Below are 6,998 nucleotides of genomic sequence, written 5' to 3'. Positions count from 1 at the left end.
CATTCTACTCTTTATGAGTTTGGCTTTTTTAGATGTCAAATATGAGTGAGCTCATACAGTATTTTCTGTATCTGACTTATTTCATTTAACATAATGCCCTCAAGGGAATTTAGACAGATTTATAATGACATGTATCCACCATTATAATAAACAGAGTAGTTTCTTTGTCCTAAAAATCCCCTGTGCTCTGCTGAATACTTTATTTTTTATTTTGTTTATTTGCATATTTATTTTGACTGGCTAAACTTTAAAATTTTTCATTTTAATTTTATTTTTTAATTGTTTTTTTTTTTCAAAATAATTATAGATTCACATGCAGTGTGAATAATCTATTATTATAGATTCACATGCAGTTGTAAGAAATAACAGAGGGAGACCCCATGGACGCTTCACCTCGTTCCCCCCATGGTAACATCTTGCAAAACTATACACGACTGTGTACGATATCACAACCAGGATATTGACAATCTCATCAATATATAGAACATTTCCATCACCACAAGATCTCTCATTAGCCTTTTAGCCACACCCATTTCCCTTCACCTCATCTCCTCCATAGCCCTTGGAAACTGCTAATCTGTTCTCCATTTATATAATTTTGTCATTTCCCAAGCTTCATTTTTTTTTTTAATTTAAAAAATTGTATTTACTTAGAAGCAGAGTGGTATTCAGTTAACAGAACAACAATTATTTCATACAAGCTGCACTGGAGACAACTGAAGATGAAAAACTACCATCCCCATATATAGCTATGTTGTGCTGTGCACCCAATAAGAACCTGCTTGAAATTTCTATGCCAATTTACAACCCCTTTACCGTACCAGGCAAGGTTAGTGGCTACTGAAAATGCCCCAGGACAGAGCTATCTAAAGACACATTCAGTGACATGTTAACTATACAGAAAAAGACATCGTACAGTTTAAAAACAAATCTTCCACAGTCTTACATTTCAATTTTTTTCTTTAAAAGGAGTGACTTGTGTACAGGGGGGAGGTTAAATGCTTTATAGACAAGAAGAAAAACTGTGCTAGAGCCAACTTATTCATCATCATCATCTTCTTCACCTTCGTTTTCTTCCTCCTCTTCTTTCTTTTTCTTGCTGTTTTTCAGCCTTGACAACTCCCTTTTTCACCTGTCAGGCTTTCCTGTAGCTCAGTATGCAGCAATATCCTTTTCATATTTTTCCTTCAGCTTAGCAAACCTTCTTTTCATAAGGCTACTTTTCATCTGTAGCAGTGTTATTCCACATCTCTTCCAGATTCTTTGCAACATCACTAATAGATAGGCCCGGATGCTCTCCTTTGATTTCGGGGCAATACTCAGGATAAAAAAAGAAAAAGGCCAAAGGAGGCCTCTTGGGTACATTGGGATCCTTTAATTCTTTTTCATTACCCCTTTTAGAGGGGTATAAGTTTTCATTTCTCTTTCACAACAGACCTTGTCCGCCTTTGCCATGTCTTTAACTTTTCCTTTCTCTTTCACAGACATGGTCTTCAACCTTCTTGCACTCCTCTTATAAAACTGAGAAGTTGACTGAAGCATCTGGCTTGCTTCTTGTGCTCCTCCCAGCAAGTTTGCACAAAGAATACATATGATAACATTTTGCCTCTCAGCCTAGGATCTCCTTTACCAGTGTTCAATTATTTTTCTTCAGTGAGCACAGAGCCGCCCAGTGTCCATCTGGCTTGCACCTGCCCCAGCACTCTCTCAAGCTTTATTTTTAAAAATGTAATTATAACTTTAAAATGTAACAATAAAATATTTATATCATCAAATAAGCTTCAGTGTTCAAATTTCCAATTGCCTCAATTTTTTTAGTTTGCTTGTTTAAATCAGAAAACAAATAAGCTCTATACCTTGCAATTAGGTAAGTTTCTTTTTATCTGTAGGCCCCTATGCCATCTCTTAGTTTCACTTTTTTTTACTCATCATAAAATGTACGATTTTAGCTATTTCATTCAATGAATTTTGTATATATCCATGTAATCATCACCCAAAACAGAACCTTCCCATGCCCCCAGAGAATACTCACATCCCTATCCAGTCAACTCCTCAACAAGAGGCAATCGCCTTCTGACTTCTACTCTCATATATTAGTTTGATAACTTCATGTAAATAGAACTCTACAGTATGTACTCCTTTATAAATGGCTTCTTTTGCTGAATATAATGTTTTTAAGACTAATCCATGTTTTGTATGTATCCAATGTACCTTCTTATTTCTCAGTGGTATTCCATGAATGAATACGACATAATTCGTTTATCCATTCACCTGCTGATGGATGTTTGGCTTGCTTCCAGTTTCAGGTTACTACCAATCAGGCTGCTATGAAGATAATAATATAAATCGTTTTGTGTGTAAATTTTTTCATTTCTTTTTTGTAAATACCAAGAAGTTGGGTCATAGAGGTGATATATGCTTCACTTTATAAGAAGCTGCTAAACGTTTTTTCAATGTAGTTTTACCATTTTACTCTCCCACCAGCAATGTATGAGAATTCTAGTTGGACCCACAGGACTTCTCACTAATGTTTGATTTGGCTAGTCCATTTTTTATTTAAGCCATTTTAGTGTAATTTTGATTTGCATTTCTCTGATGATTAATGGCATTGAACACTTTTTCATGTTTATTTACCATTAGTGTATCCTCTTTTATAAAGAATCTATTTAAGTCTTTTGCCCATTTAAAAAATTGAATTGCCTTTTTGTTGTTGATTTGTAGAAATTATATATTTATACATTCTGGTTATGAATCCTTTATCAGATATATGTATTATAATTTTTTTTCCTAGTTTGTGCCTTGCTTGTTTATTTCTTAATGATATCTTTTGATACATATGCTTATTTGCATATTCTTGGGAGGACAGTCAAGAGCTTTGTTCCATAGTTTGTCTTCATAGAAGGACACAAGGTTGCTGGAGAATAAGGAAGGTTAATAGGAAAACTTTCACCCTTTTGTATTTTGTGCTATACCAAATGGTATTTTGAATACTACCTACTCAGAAAAGAAAACAATAAAAATAAAAGAGTTTAGGAGTTAGCCATAGCCTGGGTCCATTATAGGTTTGAGCATTTTAAGCTTTGTAAACATAAAGAAGTTCTTTACCTAAAAATGATTCTCACATATATTGACATCTACTAAAGGATTCTATATTATATCCATTGATCTAGTTTTAGTTCGATGCCATCATGTTTAATTAAGGTAGGTTTAGAGAAATTTCTGCTATCTGGTATGCTGAATCTTCCTTCACTATTTTTCTTTTTTGTATTTTTTTCTTTGATATTCTCAGGAACGTTCTTCATGTGGAGTCTAAGATCATTTGATCCTTTTTTCTTTCTAATCCCTGTTGGCTTCTATTTATGGCCTTGAGGAAATGAAGGGACACATGCCTGAAGTTTGTATCATTAAAAAGTTTGGATTACTTAGACCTTGGGATTGATGCTTGTCATGTAACAAGGGTATGTATCAAGTATTTGCAAGGTCATAGAAATAACTGTGATTGCTTCTTTAAAAAATGGATTTGATAATGTATGTTTATACATAATCTAGTATTGAGTAATACAGTTTAACAGTTTTATTGAGAGATAATTAATATATGTAAACTGTATATATTTAAAGTGTACATTTGATAAGTTTCAAACAGGTATACAACTGTGAAATCATCACTACTATCAAGATGATGACTATATCATTCACCCCAGAAAGTTTCTTCCTGTCTATTTTATAATCTCTTCCTTCCGTCCATCTCCATCCCCAACCCACCATCCTAAGGCAATCACTGATCTATTTTCTGTCTCTTTAGTTTGCATTTTCTAGAATTTTATATCAATTGAATCATACAGTATGTACTCTTTTCTATCTGGTTTCTTTCATTCTGCATAATTATCTTTAGATTCATTCATGTTATTGCATTCATTCCTTTTTATTACTCAGTAATAGTCCATTGTATTATAATTAGTTTATCTATTCACTAGTCTACCAACATTTGCGTTGTTTTCAAATAAAGCCATTACAAAAGAAACTGCTGGGAGCATTTCTGTACAAGTCTTTGTGTGGACGTATGTCTCATTTTTCTTGGGTAAATACCTGGAAGTAAAATGGCTGGATCATATGGTCAATGTACGTTTAATTTTTGAAGAAACTGCCAAATTGTTTTCTGAGGTGGTTGTACCATTATACACTCCCTCTAGCAGTGTATGAGAGTTCCAGTTGTTCTAGCCATTCTTGGCACACTTGATAAGGTAAGTCATTTTAACTTCAGCCATTCTAATAGGTGTGTAATATTATCTCACTGTGGTTTTCACTTGCATTTCTATAATGACTAAGGAGGGTAAGTATATTTTCATGTGCTCATTTACCATCAGTATATCTTCTCTGGTGAAATGTTCATTCAAATCTTTTGCTCCTTTTTAAATTGGGTTGCTGGGGAGCATTTGAGATTTTACTCCCCAGTATATGTCATCAGTTTGGCTCAAATAAACTTATAAAAATTTTTTAAAAAATAAATTGGATTGGTTTTCTTATTTCATTTTGAGTTCTTATATATTCTGGATACATGTCCTTTATGAGATAGTTGATTTGCAAATTTTTTTTCCAGTTCATTTTTGTCTTTTTATATCCTTAATAGTGTCTTTCACAGAGTGAATTTTAATTTTTTTCATTTGGTGTTGATTTCTAATAATTTGAATTTTTTTGGCTTTTATTATAAGCTGGAAAAATATAAATTTGGCTTTGTTAATATAATTATATAGAACCTCTCTACTGATGATGAAATCTATATAATATAGTAATAAAACTGCAATACACAATTGCAGCTAATCCAAGTCTACTTTCAAATAACACTACACTACTTCATGGGTGGTATGAGTTTCTTATAATAACAAAATAATCTTTAATTCCTTGCTCCTGTCTTTTACCATTGTTATCATTTATTTTATTCACATATAAGCATACATAAGCATATATGTGGTATAAACATAAGCATACACAGTCAAATATGTTGTTGCTATTATCACTTTAAACAGTTATGTAAGGTCAATTAAGAATAAAAAAATAAGTTTTAATTTACTTTTACTTATTCTTTCTTCAGTGCTCTTCCTTACTTTATGTAGATCCAAGTTTCTGACCTATGTTATTTTAGTTTTAATTGAATACAATTTATCTGTTTGGTTTTTTTTTCTTTTACAGACCATAGTTTTGGTGTGGTATCTAAAAAATCTTTGCCTATCTGGAAGTCACAGAGATTTTCTCCTATGTTAGAGTATAGAAGTTTTACTAATTTTGGTTTTACATTCAGGTATGTGATTAATTTTGAGTTCAGTTTTGTATGTGATGTGAGGTACATGTTAAATTTCATTTGTATGTAACCTACTGTCATAGAGCTATTTGTTGAAAAGACTATCTTTTCTCCACTGAATTGCCTTTGCAATTTTTTCAGTTTCTTAAAGCAAAAGCCAAGGTAATTGATTTGAGATTTCTTTTCTTTTATAAGTGTTTAGTGCTATAAATTTCCCTCTGAGCACTGCATTAAGTGCTTTCCACAAATTTTGATATGTTTTATTCAGTTCAAAATACTTTGCATCTTCTCTTTTGGTTTCTTCTTTGGCCTGTGGGTGGTTTAGAAGTATGTTCTTTGGTTTCCAAATATTTAGGAGATTTTTCTTGATATTTTTCTATTATGAAGTTCTAATTTAAGCCATTTTGGTCAGAGAATACACTTGGTATGATCTGAATTGTCTTAAATTTACTGAGACTTGTTTTATTGCCCAGAATGTGCTCTATCTTGTAAATGTTTAGTGTGTACTTGAAAAGAAAGTGCATTCTGTTGTTGTTATTCTTATTGTTGGGTAGAATGTTCTATAAATATCAATTAAGTCAACTCATTTAATAGTATTATTCAATCTTCTATGTCCTTACTGACTTTCTACTGGTTCTATCAATTATTGAAAGAGAGGTGATGAAATAATTATAAGTTTTTTCTATTTGATTTTAGTATAGTTCTAGATATAATTAGATATCTATAAATCTCCATGAACACTTAACAGTATAATATTTGCCAGGTTTATTGCTCACTGCATGCTTGTTCTTCCTCTGCTTCATCTTTCTCTATCTTGACTTCTCTGTTCTCTAGCCAAATTTTTCTTGAGTATTTCCTCAGGTGATATATGGGAATCCTTTATAGCTCCAAATATCTTTCTCTTGCACTGACAGGTGAATACTTCTTCAGTTGGGAATGAGATTCCTTGGTAGCAATCCTTTTCTCTCAGTGTTTCCATTTTTATCTTCCAGTGTTGCAGATGAAAAGTCCTGTGCCAATCTGATTTTTTTCCCTTTTAGATAACTTGCTTTTTCTGTCTAGAAATTTGAAAATGTTTTTCTTTAATATGGAATTCAGGAGTTTCATGCTTACGTGTAAGTGTTTTCTTTCTCTCTCTCTCTCTCTCTCTCTTTCTATATGTATGTTCCTGTGCTCTTTAAGTCTGCAAGTTCACATCTTTCTTCAGGTTGGCAAAATATTCTTCTATTTCTAAATTATTGCCTCTCCTTGAAGGAATTAAGAAGTACATATTGGTAGTTACAAAACAGTTACAGGTATGTAAAGTACAACATAAGGAATATAGTTAATAATATTATAATAACTATTGTATGGTGTCAGGTGAGTACTAGACTTATTGGGGGGATCACTTCATAAATTATATAAATGTCTAACCACTATGCTGTACACCTGAAACTGATATAAAATAACATTGAATGTCAAGTGTAATTGAAAAAATTTTTTAAAAGGAGCAGCACTGGATCATAGTGACCCATAATCCTTTCTTGGGCTGTCACTAACAGCTTTGAGTCTGTCATTTTAAAGAATGCAATTTATACTATAATTCTCTAAACTGATATATGTGTTTAGATGTACTCTCTGTGGAGTTCATAATAAAAACAATTAAATTGCAAAAAAAAAATGATTGCCTCTCCTCCATCTGTGTCTTTTCTTTCTTTTGGAA

The 6,998-nt window shown here is 32.3% G+C and overlaps 1 pseudogene; it reads right to left on the bottom strand.

Moving 5' to 3' along the window:
* Positions 1 to 348: 348 nt before the first annotated feature.
* On the bottom strand, positions 349 to 1,628 carry LOC120602171 (high mobility group protein B1-like; annotated as a pseudogene).
* Between the last annotated feature and the right edge of the window lie 5,370 nt (positions 1,629 to 6,998).

Source organism: Pteropus medius, unplaced genomic scaffold, assembly GCF_902729225.1.
Source record: "Pteropus medius unplaced genomic scaffold, Ma_sr-lr_union100, whole genome shotgun sequence".
Classification (NCBI taxonomy): Eukaryota; Metazoa; Chordata; class Mammalia; order Chiroptera; family Pteropodidae; genus Pteropus; species Pteropus medius.
The sequence above is the reverse complement of the archived record's forward strand: the minus strand, read 5'-3'. Positions and strand labels throughout refer to the sequence as shown.